Raw genomic sequence first — 20,150 nt, forward strand, 5'->3', positions numbered from 1 at the left:
GCGCTTTCAGGCCTGTGCTGGAAAGGAAATATCTTCACATAACAAGTAGACAGAAGCATTCTCTGAAACTTCTTTGTGGTGTGTGCATTCAACTCCCAGAGTTGAACATTCCTCTTGACAGAGAAGTTTTGAAACACTCTTTTTATAGAATGTGAAAGTGGATATTTGGACCGCTTCTAGGAATTCGTTGGAAACGGGACACCCTCACACAAAAACAAGACAGAAGCGTTCTCACAAGCTTCTGTGTGATGTGAGCATTCAGCTCACAGTGCTGAACCTTTCTTTTGATAGAGCAATTTTGAACCACTCTTTTTCTGGAATCGGCAAGTGGACATTTGAGCGCTTTGAGGCCTGCGGTGGAAAGGAAATATCTTCACGTCAAAACTACACAGAAGCATTCTCTGAATCTTCTTTGTGGTGTGTGCATTCAACTCACAGAGTTGAACCCTCCTCTTAACAGAGACATTTTGAAACACTCTTTTTGTAGGATCTGCAAGTGGAAATTTGGACCGCTTCCAAGAATTCATTGGAAAGGGACAAACTCACACGAAAACTAGACAAAAGCATTCTCACAAACTTCTCTGTGAGAAGTGAATTCAACCCACATAGTTTAACGTTTCTTTCCATGGAGCAGTTTGGAAACACACATTGTGCAGTATATGCAAGGGGTCATTCGGAATGCTATGAGGCCTGTGTTCCAAAAGTCTATATCTTCACATATAACCTAGAAAGAAGCATTCTCAGAAACCACATTGTGTTGGTTGCCTTCAACTCGCAGAGGGGAATATTCCTTTTGTTAGAGCAGCCATGAAACACTGTTTCTGTATAATCTGCAATTGGATATTTGCAGATCTCTGAGGCCTCTGGTGGGAAGGAAAATTTCTTCTCAAAACACCTATAGAGAAACATTCTCAGAAACCACTTTGTGATATGTGCATTCAACTCACAGAGTTGAACATTCCTTTTGTTAGAGCAGTTTTGAAGGACTCTTTTTGTAGAATCTGCATGTGGATATTTGGACCACTTATAGGAATTTGCTGGAAACGGGATATCCTCACACAAAAACGAGACAGAAGCATTCTCACAAACTCCCTTGTGATGTGTGCTCTCAACTCAGAGATGTGAAACTGACTATTGATAGAGCAGTTTGGAAACACTCTTTTTCTAGGATCTGCAAGTGGACATTTGGAGCGCTTTGAGGCCTGTGCTGGAAAGGAAATATCTTCACATCAAAACTAGCCAGAAGCATTCTCTGAAACTTCTTTGTGGTGTGTGCATTCAACTCACAGAGTTCAACACTCCTTTTAACAGAGACATTTTGAAACTCTCTTTTTGTGGAATCTGCAAGAGGAAATTTGGACCGCTTGTAGGAATTCGTTGGAAACGGGACAAACTCACACGAAAACGAGACAGAAGCATTCTCCCAAACTTCTCCGTGAGAAGTGAATTCAACCCACAGAGTTTAACGTTTCTTTTCATGGAGCAGTTTGGAAACACACTTTGTGCAGTATATGCAAGGGGTCATTGGGAAAGCTATGAGGCCTGTGTTCCAAACGTCTATATCTTCACATATAACCTAGAAAGAAGCATTCTCAGAAACTACATTGTGTTGGTTGCATTCAACTCACAGAGGGGAATATTCCTTTTGTTAGAGCAGTCCTGAAACACTGTTTTTTTATAATCTACAATTGGATATTTGCAGACCTCTCAGGCCTGTGGTGGGAAGGGAAATTTCTTCTCAAAACACCTATAGAGAAACATTCTCAGAAACCACTTTGTGATATGTGCATTCAACTCACAGAGTTGAACATTCCTTTTGTTGGAGCAGTTTTGAAACACTCTTTTTGTAGAATCTGCATGTGGATATTTGGACCACTTATAGGAATTTGCTGGAAACGGGATATCCTCACACAAAAGCGAGACAGAAGCATTCTCACAAACTCCTTTCTGATGTGTGCTCTCGACTCAGAGATGTGAACCTGACTTTTCATAGAGCAGTTTGGAAACACTCTTTTTCTAGGATCTGCAAGTGGACATTTGGAGCCCTTTGAGGCCTGTGCTGGAAAGGCAATATCTTCACGTAACAAGTAGACAGAAACATTCTCTGAAAGTTCTTGTTTTGTGTGCATTCAACTCACAGAGTTGAACATTCCTTTTGACAGAGAAATTTTGAAACACTCTTTTTATCGAATGCGCAAGTGGATATTTGGACCGCTTCTAGGAATTCGTTGGAAACGGGACACCCTCACACCAAAACAAGACAGAAGCGTTCTCACAGGCTTCTGTGTGATGTGAGCATTCAGCTCACGGAGCTGAACCTTTCTTTTGTTAGAGCAATTTTGAAACACTCTTTTTCTAGAATCGGCAAGTGGACATTTGGAGGGCTTTGAGGCCTGTGGTGGAAAGGAAATATCTTCACATCAAAACTAGACAGAAGCATTCTCTGAATCTTCTTTGTGCTGTGTGCATTCAACTCAAAGAGTTGAACACTCCTTTGAAGAGAGACATTTTGAAACACTCTTTTTGTAGAATCTGTAAGGGGAAATTTGCACCGCTTCTAGGAATTCGTTGGAAACGGGACAAACTCACACGAAAACTAGACAGAAGCATTCTCACAAACTTCTCTGTGAGAAGTGAATTCAACCCACAGAGTTTAACGTTTCTTTTCATGGAGCAGTTTGGAAACACACTTTTTGCAGTATATGCAAGTGGTCATTCGGAATGCTATGAGGCCTGTGTTTGAAAAGGCAATATCTTCACATATAACCTAGAAAGAATCATTATCAGAAACTGCTTTTGTTGGTTGCATTCAACTCACACAGGGGAATATTCCTTTTGTTAGAGCAGCCATGAAACACTGTTTTTTTATAATCTGCAATTGGACATTTGGAGAGCTCTGAGGCCTCAGGTGGGAAGGGAAATTTCTTCACAAAACACCTTGAGAGAAGCATTCTCAGAAACCGCTTTGTGATGTGTGCATTCAACTCACAGTGTTGAACATTCCTTTGCTTAGAGCAGTTTTGAAACACTCTTTTTGTAGAATCTGCATGTGGATATTTGGACCACTTATAGGCACTTGCTGGAAACGGGATATCCTCACACAAAAGCGAGACAGAAGCATTCTCACAAACTCCTTTCTGATGTGTGCTCTCAACTCAGAGATGTGAACCTGACTTTTCATAGAGCAGTTTGGAAACACTCTTTTTCTAGGATCTGCAAGTGGACATTTGGAGCCCTTTGAGGCCTGTGCTGGAAAGGCAATATCTTCACATAACAAGTAGACAGAAACATTCTCTGAAACTTCTTGTTTTGTGTGCATTCAACTCACAGAGTTGAACATTCCTTTTGACAGAGAAATTTTGAAACACTCTTTTTATAGAATGCGCAAGGGGATATTTGGACCGCTGATAGGAATTTGCTGGAAACGGGATGTCCTCACACCAAAACGAGATAGAAGCATTCTCACAAACTACTTTGTGATGTGTGCTCTCAACTCAGAGATGTGAACCTGACTATTGATAGAGCAGTTTGGAAACACTCTTTTTCTAGGATCTGCAAGTGGACATTTGGAGCGCTTTCAGGCCTGTGCTGGAAAGGAAATATCTTCACATAACAAGTAGACAGAAGCATTCTCTGAAACTTCTTTGTGGTGTGTGCATTCAACTCCCAGAGTTGAACATTCCTCTTGACAGAGAAGTTTTGAAACACTCTTTTTATAGAATGTGCAAGTGGATATTTGGACCGCTTCTAGGAATTCGTTGGAAACGGGACACCCTCACACAAAAACAAGACAGAAGCGTTCTCACAAGCTTCTGTGTGATGTGAGCATTCAGCTCACAGTGCTGAACCTTTCTTTTGATAGAGCAATTTTGAAACACTCTTTTTCTGGAATCGGCAAGTGGACATTTGAGCGCTTTGAGGCCTGCGGTGGAAAGGAAATATCTTCACATCAAAACTAGACAGAAGCATTCACTGAATCTTCTTTGTGGTGTGTGCATTCAACTCACAGAGTTGAACACTCCTCTTAACAGAGACATTTTGAAACACTCTTTTTGTAGGATCTGCAAGTGGAAATTTGGACCGCTTCCAAGAATTCATTGGAAAGGGACAAACTCACACGAAAACTAGACAAAAGCATTCTCACAAACTTCTCTGTGAGAAGTGAATTCAACCCACATAGTTTAACGTTTCTTTCCATGGAGCAGTTTGGAAACACACATTGTGCAGTATATGCAAGGGGTCATTCGGAAAGCTATGAGGCCTGTGTTCCAAAAGTCTATATCTTCACATATAACCTAGAAAGAAGCATTCTCAGAAACCACATTGTGTTGGTTGCCTTCAACTCACAGAGGGGAATATTCCTTTTGTTAGAGCAGCCATGAAACACTGTTTCTGTATAATCTGCAATTGGATATTTGCAGATCTCTGAGGCCTCTGGTGGGAAGGAAAATTTCTTCTCAAAACACCTATAGAGAAACATTCTCAGAAACCACTTTGTGATATGTGCATTCAACTCACAGAGTTGAACATTCCTTTTGTTAGAGCAGTTTTGAAGGACTCTTTTTGTAGAATCTGCATGTGGATATTTGGACCACTTATAGGAATTTGCTGGAAACGGGATATCCTCACACAAAAACGAGACAGAAGCATTCTCACAAACTCCCTTGTGATGTGTGCTCTCAACTCAGAGATGTGAAACTGACTATTGATAGAGCAGTTTGGAAACACTCTTTTTCTAGGATCTGCAAGTGGACATTTGGAGCGCTTTGAGGCCTGTGCTGGAAAGGAAATATCTTCACATCAAAACTAGCCAGAAGCATTCTCTGAAACTTCTTTGTGGTGTGTGCATTCAACTCACAGAGTTCAACACTCCTTTTAACAGAGACATTTTGAAACTCTCTTTTTGTGGAATCTGCAAGAGGAAATTTGGACCGCTTGTAGGAATTCGTTGGAAACGGGACAAACTCACACGAAAACGAGACAGAAGCATTCTCCCAAAGTTCTCCGTGAGAAATGAATTCAACCCACAGAGTTTAACGTTTCTTTTCATGGAGCAGTTTGGAAACACACTTTGTGCAGTATATGCAAGGGGTCATTGGGAAAGCTATGAGGCCTGTGTTCCAAACGTCTATATCTTCACATATAACCTAGAAAGAAGCATTCTCAGAAACTACATTGTGTTGGTTGCATTCAACTCACAGAGGGGAATATTCCTTTTGTTAGAGCAGTCCTGAAACACTGTTTTTTTCTAATCTACAATTGGATATTTGCAGACCTCTCAGGCCTGTGGTGGGAAGGGAAATTTCTTCTCAAAACACCTATAGAGAAACATTCTCAGAAACCATTTTGTGATATGTGCATTCAACTCACAGAGTTGAACATTCCTTTTGTTGGAGCAGTTTTGAAACACTCTTTTTGTAGAATCTGCATGTGGATATTTGGACCACTTATAGGAATTTGCTGGAAACGGGATATCCTCACACAAAAGCGAGACAGAAGCATTCTCACAAACTCCTTTCTGATGTGTGCTCTCGACTCAGAGATGTGAACCTGACTTTTCATAGAGCAGTTTGGAAACACTCTTTTTCTAGGATCTGCAAGTGGACATTTGGAGCCCTTTGAGGCCTGTGCTGGAAAGGCAATATCTTCACGTAACAAGTAGACAGAAACATTCTCTGAAAGTTCTTGTTTTGTGTGCATTCAACTCACAGAGTTGAACATTCCTTTTGACAGAGAAATTTTGAAACACTCTTTTTATCGAATGCGCAAGTGGATATTTGGACCGCTTCTAGGAATTCGTTGGAAACGGGACACCCTCACACCAAAACAAGACAGAAGCGTTCTCACAGGCTTCTGTGTGATGTGAGCATTCAGCTCACAGAGCTGAACCTTTCTTTTGTTAGAGCAATTTTGAAACACTCTTTTTCTAGAATCGGCAAGTGGACATTTGGAGGGCTTTGAGGCCTGTGGTGGAAAGGAAATATCTTCACATCAAAACTAGACAGAAGCATTCTCTGAATCTTCTTTGTGCTGTGTGCATTCAACTCAAAGAGTTGAACACTCCTTTGAAGAGAGACATTTTGAAACACTCTTTTTGTAGAATCTGTAAGGGGAAATTTGCACCGCTTGTAGGAATTCGTTGGAAACGGGACAAACTCACACGAAAACTAGACAGAAGCATTCTCACAAACTTCTCTGTGAGAAGTGAATTCAACCCACAGAGTTTAACGTTTCTTTTCATGGAGCAGTTTGGAAACACACTTTTTGCAGTATATGCAAGTGGTCATTCGGAATGCTATGAGGCCTGTGTTTGAAAAGGCAATATCTTCACATATAACCTAGAAAGAATCATTATCAGAAACTGCTTTTTGTTGGTTGCATTCAACTCACACAGGGGAATATTCCTTTTGTTAGAGCAGCCATGAAACACTGTTTTTTTATAATCTGCAATTGGACATTTGGAGAGCTCTGAGGCCTCAGGTGGGAAGGGAAATTTCTTCACAAAACACCTTGAGAGAAGCATTCTCAGAAACCGCTTTGTGATGTGTGCATTCAACTCACAGTGTTGAACATTCCTTTGCTTAGAGCAGTTTTGAAACACTCTTTTTGTAGAATCTGCATGTGGATATTTGGACCACTTATAGGCACTTGCTGGAAACGGGATATCCTCACACAAAAGCGAGACAGAAGCATTCTCACAAACTCCTTTCTGATGTGTGCTCTCAACTCAGAGATGTGAACCTGACTTTTCATAGAGCAGTTTGGAAACACTCTTTTTCTAGGATCTGCAAGTGGACATTTGGAGCCCTTTGAGGCCTGTGCTGGAAAGGCAATATCTTCACAGAACAAGTAGACAGAAACATTCTCTGAAACTTCTTGTTTTGTGTGCATTCAACTCACAGAGTTGAACATTCCTTTTGACAGAGAAATTTTGAAACACTCTTTTTATAGAATGCGCAAGGGGATATTTGGACCGCTGATAGGAATTTGCTGGAAACGGGATGTCCTCACACCAAAACGAGATAGAAGCATTCTCACAAACTACTTTGTGATGTGTGCTCTCAACTCAGAGATGTGAACCTGACTATTGATAGAGCAGTTTGGAAACACTCTTTTTCTAGGATCTGCAAGTGGACATTTGGAGCGCTTTCAGGCCTGTGCTGGAAAGGAAATATCTTCACATAACAAGTAGACAGAAGCATTCTCTGAAACTTCTTTGTGGTGTGTGCATTCAACTCCCAGAGTTGAACATTCCTCTTGACAGAGAAGTTTTGAAACACTCTTTTTATAGAATGTGCAAGTGGATATTTGGACCGCTTCTAGGAATTCGTTGGAAACGGGACACCCTCACACAAAAACAAGACAGAAGCGTTCTCACAAGCTTCTGTGTGATGTGAGCATTCAGCTCACAGTGCTGAACCTTTCTTTTGATAGAGCAATTTTGAACCACTCTTTTTCTGGAATCGGCAAGTGGACATTTGAGCGCTTTGAGGCCTGCGGTGGAAAGGAAATATCTTCACATCAAAACTACACAGAAGCATTCTCTGAATCTTCTTTGTGGTGTGTGCATTCAACTCCCAGAGTTGAACACTCCTCTTAACAGAGACATTTTGAAACACTCTTTTTGTAGGATCTGCAAGTGGAAATTTGGACCGCTTCCAAGAATTCATTGGAAAGGGACAAACTCACACGAAAACTAGACAAAAGCATTCTCACAAACTTCTCTGTGAGAAGTGAATTCAACCCACATAGTTTAACGTTTCTTTCCATGGAGCAGTTTGGAAACACACATTGTGCAGTATATGCAAGGGGTCATTCGGAAAGCTATGAGGCCTGTGTTCCAAAAGTCTATATCTTCACATATAACCTAGAAAGAAGCATTCTCAGAAACCACATTGTGTTGGTTGCCTTCAACTCACAGAGGGGAATATTCCTTTTGTTAGAGCAGCCATGAAACACTGTTTCTGTATAATCTGCAATTGGATATTTGCAGATCTCTGAGGCCTCTGGTGGGAAGGAAAATTTCTTCTCAAAACACCTATAGAGAAACATTCTCAGAAACCACTTTGTGATATGTGCATTCAACTCACAGAGTTGAACATTCCTTTTGTTAGAGCAGTTTTGAAGGACTCTTTTTGTAGAATCTGCATGTGGATATTTGGACCACTTATAGGAATTTGCTGGAAACGGGATATCCTCACACAAAAACGAGACAGAAGCATTCTCACAAACTCCCTTGTGATGTGTGCTCTCAACTCAGAGATGTGAAACTGACTATTGATAGAGCAGTTTGGAAACACTCTTTTTCTAGGATCTGCAAGTGGACATTTGGAGCGCTTTGAGGCCTGTGCTGGAAAGGAAATATCTTCACATCAAAACTAGCCAGAAGCATTCTCTGAAACTTCTTTGTGGTGTGTGCATTCAACTCACAGAGTTCAACACTCCTTTTAACAGAGACATTTTGAAACTCTCTTTTTGTGGAATCTGCAAGAGGAAATTTGGACCGCTTGTAGGAATTCGTTGGAAACGGGACAAACTCACACGAAAACGAGACAGAAGCATTCTCCCAAAGTTCTCCGTGAGAAGTGAATTCAACCCACAGAGTTTAACGTTTCTTTTCATGGAGCAGTTTGGAAACACACTTTGTGCAGTATATGCAAGGGGTCATTGGGAAAGCTATGAGGCCTGTGTTCCAAACGTCTATATCTTCACATGTAACCTAGAAAGAAGCATTCTCAGAAACTACATTGTGTTGGTTGCATTCAACTCACAGAGGGGAATATTCCTTTTGTTAGAGCAGTCCTGAAACACTGTTTTTTTATAATCTACAATTGGATATTTGCAGACCTCTCAGGCCTGTGGTGGGAAGGGAAATTTCTTCTCAAAACACCTATAGAGAAACATTCTCAGAAACCATTTTGTGATATGTGCATTCAACTCACAGAGTTGAACATTCCTTTTGTTGGAGCAGTTTTGAAACACTCTTTTTGTAGAATCTGCATGTGGATATTTGGACCACTTATAGGAATTTGCTGGAAACGGGATATCCTCACACAAAAGCGAGACAGAAGCATTCTCACAAACTCCTTTCTGATGTGTGCTCTCGACTCAGAGATGTGAACCTGACTTTTCATAGAGCAGTTTGGAAACACTCTTTTTCTAGGATCTGCAAGTGGACATTTGGAGCCCTTTGAGGCCTGTGCTGGAAAGGCAATATCTTCACGTAACAAGTAGACAGAAACATTCTCTGAAAGTTCTTGTTTTGTGTGCATTCAACTCACAGAGTTGAACATTCCTTTTGACAGAGAAATTTTGAAACACTCTTTTTATCGAATGCGCAAGTGGATATTTGGACCGCTTCTAGGAATTCGTTGGAAACGGGACACCCTCACACCAAAACAAGACAGAAGCGTTCTCACAGGCTTCTGTGTGATGTGAGCATTCAGCTCACAGAGCTGAACCTTTCTTTTGTTAGAGCAATTTTGAAACACTCTTTTTCTAGAATCGGCAAGTGGACATTTGGAGGGCTTTGAGGCCTGTGGTGGAAAGGAAATATCTTCACATCAAAACTAGACAGAAGCATTCTCTGAATCTTCTTTGTGCTGTGTGCATTCAACTCAAAGAGTTGAACACTCCTTTGAAGAGAGACATTTTGAAACACTCTTTTTGTAGAATCTGTAAGGGGAAATTTGCACCGCTTGTAGGAATTCGTTGGAAACGGGACAAACTCACACGAAAACTAGACAGAAGCATTCTCACAAACTTCTCTGTGAGAAGTGAATTCAACCCACAGAGTTTAACGTTTCTTTTCATGGAGCAGTTTGGAAACACACTTTTTGCAGTATATGCAAGTGGTCATTCGGAATGCTATGAGGCCTGTGTTTGAAAAGGCAATATCTTCACATATAACCTAGAAAGAATCATTATCAGAAACTGCTTTTTGTTGGTTGCATTCAACTCACACAGGGGAATATTCCTTTTGTTAGAGCAGCCATGAAACACTGTTTTTTTATAATCTGCAATTGGACATTTGGAGAGCTCTGAGGCCTCAGGTGGGAAGGGAAATTTCTTCACAAAACACCTTGAGAGAAGCATTCTCAGAAACCGCTTTGTGATGTGTGCATTCAACTCACAGTGTTGAACATTCCTTTGCTTAGAGCAGTTTTGAAACACTCTTTTTGTAGAATCTGCATGTGGATATTTGGACCACTTATAGGCACTTGCTGGAAACGGGATATCCTCACACAAAAGCGAGACAGAAGCATTCTCACAAACTCCTTTCTGATGTGTGCTCTCAACTCAGAGATGTGAACCTGACTTTTCATAGAGCAGTTTGGAAACACTCTTTTTCTAGGATCTGCAAGTGGACATTTGGAGCCCTTTGAGGCCTGTGCTGGAAAGGCAATATCTTCACATAACAAGTAGACAGAAACATTCTCTGAAACTTCTTGTTTTGTGTGCATTCAACTCACAGAGTTGAACATTCCTTTTGACAGAGAAATTTTGAAACACTCTTTTTATAGAATGCGCAAGGGGATATTTGGACCGCTGATAGGAATTTGCTGGAAACGGGATGTCCTCACACCAAAACGAGATAGAAGCATTCTCACAAACTACTTTGTGATGTGTGCTCTCAACTCAGAGATGTGAACCTGACTATTGATAGAGCAGTTTGGAAACACTCTTTTTCTAGGATCTGCAAGTGGACATTTGGAGCGCTTTCAGGCCTGTGCTGGAAAGGAAATATCTTCACATAACAAGTAGACAGAAGCATTCTCTGAAACTTCTTTCTGGTGTGTGCATTCAACTCCCAGAGTTGAACATTCCTCTTGACAGAGAAGTTTTGAAACACTCTTTTTATAGAATGTGCAAGTGGATATTTGGACCGCCTCTAGGAATTCGTTGGAAACGGGACACCCTCACACAAAAACAAGACAGAAGCGTTCTCACAAGCTTCTGTGTGATGTGAGCATTCAGCTCACAGTGCTGAACCTTTCTTTTGATAGAGCAATTTTGAAACACTCTTTTTCTGGAATCGGCAAGTGGACATTTGAGCGCTTTGAGGCCTGCGGTGGAAAGGAAATATCTTCACATCAAAACTAGACAGAAGCATTCTCTGAATCTTCTTTGTGGTGTGTGCATTCAACTCCCAGAGTTGAACACTCCTCTTAACAGAGACATTTTGAATCACTCTTTTTGTAGGATCTGCAAGTGGAAATTTGGACCGCTTCCAAGAATTCATTGGAAAGGGACAAACTCACACGAAAACTAGACAAAAGCATTCTCACAAACTTCTCTGTGAGAAGTGAATTCAACCCACATAGTTTAACGTTTCTTTCCATGGAGCAGTTTGGAAACACACATTGTGCAGTATATGCAAGGGGTCATTCGGAAAGCTATGAGGCCTGTGTTCCAAAAGTCTATATCTTCACATATAACCTAGAAAGAAGCATTCTCAGAAACCACATTGTGTTGGTTGCCTTCAACTCACAGAGGGGAATATTCCTTTTGTTAGAGCAGCCATGAAACACTGTTTCTGTATAATCTGCAATTGGATATTTGCAGATCTCTGAGGCCTCTGGTGGGAAGGAAAATTTCTTCTCAAAACACCTATAGAGAAACATTCTCAGAAACCACTTTGTGATATGTGCATTCAACTCACAGAGTTGAACATTCCTTTTGTTAGAGCAGTTTTGAAGGACTCTTTTTGTAGAATCTGCATGTGGATATTTGGACCACTTATAGGAATTTGCTGGAAACGGGATATCCTCACACAAAAACGAGACAGAAGCATTCTCACAAACTCCCTTGTGATGTGTGCTCTCAACTCAGAGATGTGAAACTGACTATTGATAGAGCAGTTTGGAAACACTCTTTTTCTAGGATCTGCAAGTGGACATTTGGAGCGCTTTGAGGCCTGTGCTGGAAAGGAAATATCTTCACATCAAAACTAGCCAGAAGCATTCTCTGAAACTTCTTTGTGGTGTGTGCATTCAACTCACAGAGTTCAACACTCCTTTTAACAGAGACATTTTGAAACTCTCTTTTTGTGGAATCTGCAAGAGGAAATTTGGACCGCTTGTAGGAATTCGTTGGAAACGGGACAAACTCACACGAAAACGAGACAGAAGCATTCTCCCAAACTTCTCCGTGAGAAGTGAATTCAACCCACAGAGTTTAACGTTTCTTTTCATGGAGCAGTTTGGAAACACACTTTGTGCAGTATATGCAAGGGGTCATTGGGAAAGCTATGAGGCCTGTGTTCCAAACGTCTATATCTTCACATGTAACCTAGAAAGAAGCATTCTCAGAAACTACATTGTGTTGGTTGCATTCAACTCACAGAGGGGAATATTCCTTTTGTTAGAGCAGTCCTGAAACACTGTTTTTTTATAATCTACAATTGGATATTTGCAGACCTCTCAGGCCTGTGGTGGGAAGGGAAATTTCTTCTCAAAACACCTATAGAGAAACATTCTCAGAAACCATTTTGTGATATGTGCATTCAACTCACAGAGTTGAACATTCCTTTTGTTGGAGCAGTTTTGAAACACTCTTTTTGTAGAATCTGCATGTGGATATTTGGACCACTTATAGGAATTTGCTGGAAACGGGATATCCTCACACAAAAGCGAGACAGAAGCATTCTCACAAACTCCTTTCTGATGTGTGCTCTCGACTCAGAGATGTGAACCTGACTTTTCATAGAGCAGTTTGGAAACACTCTTTTTCTAGGATCTGCAAGTGGACATTTGGAGCCCTTTGAGGCCTGTGCTGGAAAGGCAATATCTTCACGTAACAAGTAGACAGAAACATTCTCTGAAAGTTCTTGTTTTGTGTGCATTCAACTCACAGAGTTGAACATTCCTTTTGACAGAGAAATTTTGAAACACTCTTTTTATCGAATGCGCAAGTGGATATTTGGACCGCTTCTAGGAATTCGTTGGAAACGGGACACCCTCACACCAAAACAAGACAGAAGCGTTCTCACAGGCTTCTGTGTGATGTGAGCATTCAGCTCACAGAGCTGAACCTTTCTTTTGTTAGAGCAATTTTGAAACACTCTTTTTCTAGAATCGGCAAGTGGACATTTGGAGGGCTTTGAGGCCTGTGGTGGAAAGGAAATATCTTCACATCAAAACTAGACAGAAGCATTCTCTGAATCTTCTTTGTGCTGTGTGCATTCAACTCAAAGAGTTGAACACTCCTTTGAAGAGAGACATTTTGAAACACTCTTTTTGTAGAATCTGTAAGGGGAAATTTGCACCGCTTGTAGGAATTCGTTGGAAACGGGACAAACTCACACGAAAACTAGACAGAAGCATTCTCACAAACTTCTCTGTGAGAAGTGAATTCAACCCACAGAGTTTAACGTTTCTTTTCATGGAGCAGTTTGGAAACACACTTTTTGCAGTATATGCAAGTGGTCATTCGGAATGCTATGAGGCCTGTGTTTGAAAAGGCAATATCTTCACATATAACCTAGAAAGAATCATTATCAGAAACTGCTTTTTGTTGGTTGCATTCAACTCACACAGGGGAATATTCCTTTTGTTAGAGCAGCCATGAAACACTGTTTTTTTATAATCTGCAATTGGACATTTGGAGAGCTCTGAGGCCTCAGGTGGGAAGGGAAATTTCTTCACAAAACACCTTGAGAGAAGCATTCTCAGAAACCGCTTTGTGATGTGTGCATTCAACTCACAGTGTTGAACATTCCTTTGCTTAGAGCAGTTTTGAAACACTCTTTTTGTAGAATCTGCATGTGGATATTTGGACCACTTATAGGCACTTGCTGGAAACGGGATATCCTCACACAAAAGCGAGACAGAAGCATTCTCACAAACTCCTTTCTGATGTGTGCTCTCAACTCAGAGATGTGAACCTGACTTTTCATAGAGCAGTTTGGAAACACTCTTTTTCTAGGATCTGCAAGTGGACATTTGGAGCCCTTTGAGGCCTGTGCTGGAAAGGCAATATCTTCACATAACAAGTAGACAGAAACATTCTCTGAAACTTCTTGTTTTGTGTGCATTCAACTCACAGAGTTGAACATTCCTTTTGACAGAGAAATTTTGAAACACTCTTTTTATAGAATGCGCAAGGGGATATTTGGACCGCTGATAGGAATTTGCTGGAAACGGGATGTCCTCACACCAAAACGAGATAGAAGCATTCTCGCAAACTACTTTGTGATGTGTGCTCTCAACTCAGAGATGTGAACCTGACTATTGATAGAGCAGTTTGGAAACACTCTTTTTCTAGGATCTGCAAGTGGACATTTGGAGCGCTTTCAGGCCTGTGCTGGAAAGGAAATATCTTCACATAACAAGTAGACAGAAGCATTCTCTGAAACTTCTTTGTGGTGTGTGCATTCAACTCCCAGAGTTGAACATTCCTCTTGACAGAGAAGTTTTGAAACACTCTTTTTATAGAATGTGCAAGTGGATATTTGGACCGCTTCTAGGAATTCGTTGGAAACGGGACACCCTCACACAAAAACAAGACAGAAGCGTTCTCACAAGCTTCTGTGTGATGTGAGCATTCAGCTCACAGTGCTGAACCTTTCTTTTGATAGAGCAATTTTGAAACACTCTTTTTCTGGAATCGGCAAGTGGACATTTGAGCGCTTTGAGGCCTGCGGTGGAAAGGAAATATCTTCACATCAAAACTACACAGAAGCATTCTCTGAATCTTCTTTGTGGTGTGTGCATTCAACTCCCAGAGTTGAACACTCCTCTTAACAGAGACATTTTGAAACACTCTTTTTGTAGGATCTGCAAGTGGAAATTTGGACCGCTTCCAAGAATTCATTGGAAAGGGACAAACTCACACGAAAACTAGACAAAAGCATTCTCACAAACTTCTCTGTGAGAAGTGAATTCAACCCACATAGTTTAACGTTTCTTTCCATGGAGCAGTTTGGAAACACACATTGTGCAGTATATGCAAGGGGTCATTCGGAAAGCTATGAGGCCTGTGTTCCAAAAGTCTATATCTTCACATATAACCTAGAAAGAAGCATTCTCAGAAACCACATTGTGTTGGTTGCCTTCAACTCACAGAGGGGAATATTCCTTTTGTTAGAGCAGCCATGAAACACTGTTTCTGTATAATCTGCAATTGGATATTTGCAGATCTCTGAGGCCTCTGGTGGGAAGGAAAATTTCTTCTCAAAACACCTATAGAGAAACATTCTCAGAAACCACTTTGTGATATGTGCATTCAACTCACAGAGTTGAACATTCCTTTTGTTAGAGCAGTTTTGAAGGACTCTTTTTGTAGAATCTGCATGTGGATATTTGGACCACTTATAGGAATTTGCTGGAAACGGGATATCCTCACACAAAAACGAGACAGAAGCATTCTCACAAACTCCCTTGTGATGTGTGCTCTCAACTCAGAGATGTGAAACTGACTATTGATAGAGCAGTTTGGAAACACTCTTTTTCTAGGATCTGCAAGTGGACATTTGGAGCGCTTTGAGGCCTGTGCTGGAAAGGAAATATCTTCACATCAAAACTAGCCAGAAGCATTCTCTGAAACTTCTTTGTGGTGTGTGCATTCAACTCACAGAGTTCAACACTCCTTTTAACAGAGACATTTTGAAACTCTCTTTTTGTGGAATCTGCAAGAGGAAATTTGGACCGCTTGTAGGAATTCGTTGGAAACGGGACAAACTCACACGAAAACGAGACAGAAGCATTCTCCCAAACTTCTCCGTGAGAAGTGAATTCAACCCACAGAGTTTAACGTTTCTTTTCATGGAGCAGTTTGGAAACACACTTTGTGCAGTATATGCAAGGGGTCATTGGGAAAGCTATGAGGCCTGTGTTCCAAACGTCTATATCTTCACATGTAACCTAGAAAGAAGCATTCTCAGAAACTACATTGTGTTGGTTGCATTCAACTCACAGAGGGGAATATTCCTTTTGTTAGAGCAGTCCTGAAACACTGTTTTTTTATAATCTACAATTGGATATTTGCAGACCTCTCAGGCCTGTGGTGGGAAGGGAAATTTCTTCTCAAAACACCTATAGAGAAACATTCTCAGAAACCATTTTGTGATATGTGCATTCAACTCACAGAGTTGAACATTCCTTTTGTTGGAGCAGTTTTGAAACACTCTTTTTGTAGAATCTGCATGTGGATATTTGGACCACTTATAGGAATTTGCTGGAAACGGGATATCCTCACACAAAAGCGAGACAGAAGCATTCTCACAAACTCCTTTCTGATGTGTGCTCTCGACTCAGAGATGTGAACCTGACTTTTCATAGAGCAGTTTGGAAACACTCTTTTTCTAGGATCTGCAAGTGGACATTTGGAGCCCTTTGAGGCCTGTGCTGGAAAGGCAATATCTTCACGTAACAAGTAGACAGAAACATTCTCTGAAAGTTCTTGTTTTGTGTGCATTCAACTCACAGAGTTGAACATTCCTTTTGACAGAGAAATTTTGAAACACTCTTTTTATCGAATGCGCAAGTGGATATTTGGACCGCTTCTAGGAATTCGTTGGAAACGGGACACCCTCACACCAAAACAAGACAGAAGCGTTCTCACAGGCTTCTGTGTGATGTGAGCATTCAGCTCACAGAGCTGAACCTTTCTTTTGTTAGAGCAATTTTGAAACACTCTTTTTCTAGAATCGGCAAGTGGACATTTGGAGGGCTTTGAGGCCTGTGGTGGAAAGGAAATATCTTCACATCAAAACTAGACAGAAGCATTCTCTGAATCTTCTTTGTGCTGTGTGCATTCAACTCAAAGAGTTGAACACTCCTTTGAAGAGAGACATTTTGAAACACTCTTTTTGTAGAATCTGTAAGGGGAAATTTGCACCGCTTGTAGGAATTCGTTGGAAACGGGACAAACTCACACGAAAACTAGACAGAAGCATTCTCACAAACTTCTCTGTGAGAAGTGAATTCAACCCACAGAGTTTAACGTTTCTTTTCATGGAGCAGTTTGGAAACACACTTTTTGCAGTATATGCAAGTGGTCATTCGGAATGCTATGAGGCCTGTGTTTGAAAAGGCAATATCTTCACATATAACCTAGAAAGAATCATTATCAGAAACTGCTTTTTGTTGGTTGCATTCAACTCACACAGGGGAATATTCCTTTTGTTAGAGCAGCCATGAAACACTGTTTTTTTATAATCTGCAATTGGACATTTGGAGAGCTCTGAGGCCTCAGGTGGGAAGGGAAATTTCTTCACAAAACACCTTGAGAGAAGCATTCTCAGAAACTGCTTTGTGATGTGTGCATTCAACTCACAGTGTTGAACATTCCTTTGCTTAGAGCAGTTTTGAAACACTCTTTTTGTAGAATCTGCATGTGGATATTTGGACCACTTATAGGCACTTGCTGGAAACGGGATATCCTCACACAAAAGCGAGACAGAAGCATTCTCACAAACTCCTTTCTGATGTGTGCTCTCAACTCAGAGATGTGAACCTGACTTTTCATAGAGCAGTTTGGAAACACTCTTTTTCTAGGATCTGCAAGTGGACATTTGGAGCCCTTTGAGGCCTGTGCTGGAAAGGCAATATCTTCACTTAACAAGTAGACAGAAACATTCTCTGAAACTTCTTGTTTTGTGTGCATTCAACTCACAGAGTTGAACATTCCTTTTGACAGAGAAATTTTGAAACACTCTTTTTATAGAATGCGCAAGGGGATATTTGGACCGCTGATAGGAATTTGCTGGAAACGGGATGTCCTCACACCAAAACGAGATAGAAGCATTCTCACAAACTACTTTGTGATGTGTGCTCTCAACTCAGAGATGTGAACCTGACTATTGATAGAGCAGTTTGGAAACACTCTTTTTCTAGGATCTGCAAGTGAACATTTGGAGCACTTTCAGGCCTGTGCTGGAAAGGAAATATCTTCACATAACAAGTAGACAGAAGCATTCTCTGAAACTTCTTTGTGGTGTGTGCATTCAACTCCCAGAGTTGAACATTCCTCTTGACAGAGAAGTTTTGAAACACTCTTTTTATAGAATGTGCAAGTGGATATTTGGACCGCTTCTAGGAATTCGTTGGAAACGGGACACCCTCACACAAAAACAAGACAGAAGCGTTCTCACAAGCTTCTGTGTGATGTGAGCATTCAGCTCACAGTGCTGAACCTTTCTTTTGATAGAGCAATTTTGAAACACTCTTTTTCTGGAATCGGCAAGTGGACATTTGAGCGCTTTGAGGCCTGCGGTGGAAAGGAAATATCTTCACATCAAAACTAGACAGAAGCATTCTCTGAATCTTCTTTGTGGTGTGTGCATTCAACTCACAGAGTTGAACACTCCTCTTAACAGAGACATTTTGAAACACTCTTTTTGTAGGATCTGCAAGTGGAAATTTGGACCGCTTCCAAGAATTCATTGGAAAGGGACAAACTCACACGAAAACTAGACAAAAGCATTCTCACAAACTTCTCTGTGAGAAGTGAATTCAACCCACATAGTTTAACGTTTCTTTCCATGGAGCAGTTTGGAAACACACATTGTGCAGTATATGCAACGGGTCATTCGGAAAGCTATGAGGCCTGTGTTCCAAAAGTCTATATCTTCACATATAACCTAGAAAGAAGCATTCTCAGAAACCACATTGTGTTGGTTGCCTTCAACTCACAGAGGGGAATATTCCTTTTGTTAGAGCAGCCATGAAACACTGTTTCTGTATAATCTGCAATTGGATATTTGCAGATCTCTGAGGCCTCTGGTGGGAAGGAAAATTTCTTCTCAAAACACCTATAGAGAAACATTCTCAGAAACCACTTTGTGATATGTGCATTCAACTCACAGAGTTGAACATTCCTTTTGTTAGAGCAGTTTTGAAGGACTCTTTTTGTAGAATCTGCATGTGGATATTTGGACCACTTATAGGAATTTGCTGGAAACGGGATATCCTCACACAAAAACGAGACAGAAGCATTCTCACAAACTCCCTTGTGATGTGTGCTCTCAACTCAGAGATGTGAAACTGACTATTGATAGAGCAGTTTGGAAACACTCTTTTTCTAGGATCTGCAAGTGGACATTTGGAGCGCTTTGAGGCCTGTGCTGGAAAGGAAATATCTTCACATCAAAACTAGCCAGAAGCATTCTCTGAAACTTCTTTGTGGTGTGTGCATTCAACTCACAGAGTTCAACACTCCTTTTAACAGAGACATTTTGAAACTCTCTTTTTGTGGAATCTGCAAGAGGAAATTTGGACCGCTTGTAGGAATTCGTTGGAAACGGGACAAACTCACACGAAAACGAGACAGAAGCATTCTCCCAAAGTTCTCCGTGAGAAATGAATTCAACCCACAGAGTTTAACGTTTCTTTTCATGGAGCAGTTTGGAAACACACTTTGTGCAGTATATGCAAGGGGTCATTGGGAAAGCTATGAGGCCTGTGTTCCAAACGTCTATATCTTCACATATAACCTAGAAAGAAGCATTCTCAGAAACTACATTGTGTTGGTTGCATTCAACTCACAGAGGGGAATATTCCTTTTGTTAGAGCAGTCCTGAAACACTGTTTTTTTATAATCTACAATTGGATATTTGCAGACCTCTCAGGCCTGTGGTGGGAAGGGAAATTTCTTCTCAAAACACCTATAGAGAAGCATTCTCAGAAACCATTTTGTGATATGTGCATTCAACTCACAGAGTTGAACATTCCTTTTGTTGGAGCAGTTTTGAAACACTCTTTTTGTAGAATCTGCATGTGGATATTTGGACCACTTATAGGAATTTGCTGGAAACGGGATATCCTCACACAAAAGCGAGACAGAAGCATTCTCACAAACTCCTTTCTGATGTGTGCTCTCGACTCAGAGATGTGAACCTGACTTTTCATAGAGCAGTTTGGAAACACTCTTTTTCTAGGATCTGCAAGTGGACATTTGGAGCCCTTTGAGGCCTGTGCTGGAAAGGCAATATCTTCACGTAACAAGTAGACAGAAACATTCTCTGAAAGTTCTTGTTTTGTGTGCATTCAACTCACAGAGTTGAACATTCCTTTTGACAGAGAAATTTTGAAACACTCTTTTTATCGAATGCGCAAGTGGATATTTGGACCGCTTCTAGGAATTCGTTGGAAACGGGACACCCTCACACCAAAACAAGACAGAAGCGTTCTCACAGGCTTCTGTGTGAT

Source organism: Pongo abelii, chromosome 19 (genome assembly GCF_028885655.2).
Source record: "Pongo abelii isolate AG06213 chromosome 19, NHGRI_mPonAbe1-v2.0_pri, whole genome shotgun sequence".
Lineage (NCBI taxonomy): Eukaryota > Metazoa > Chordata > Mammalia > Primates > Hominidae > Pongo > Pongo abelii.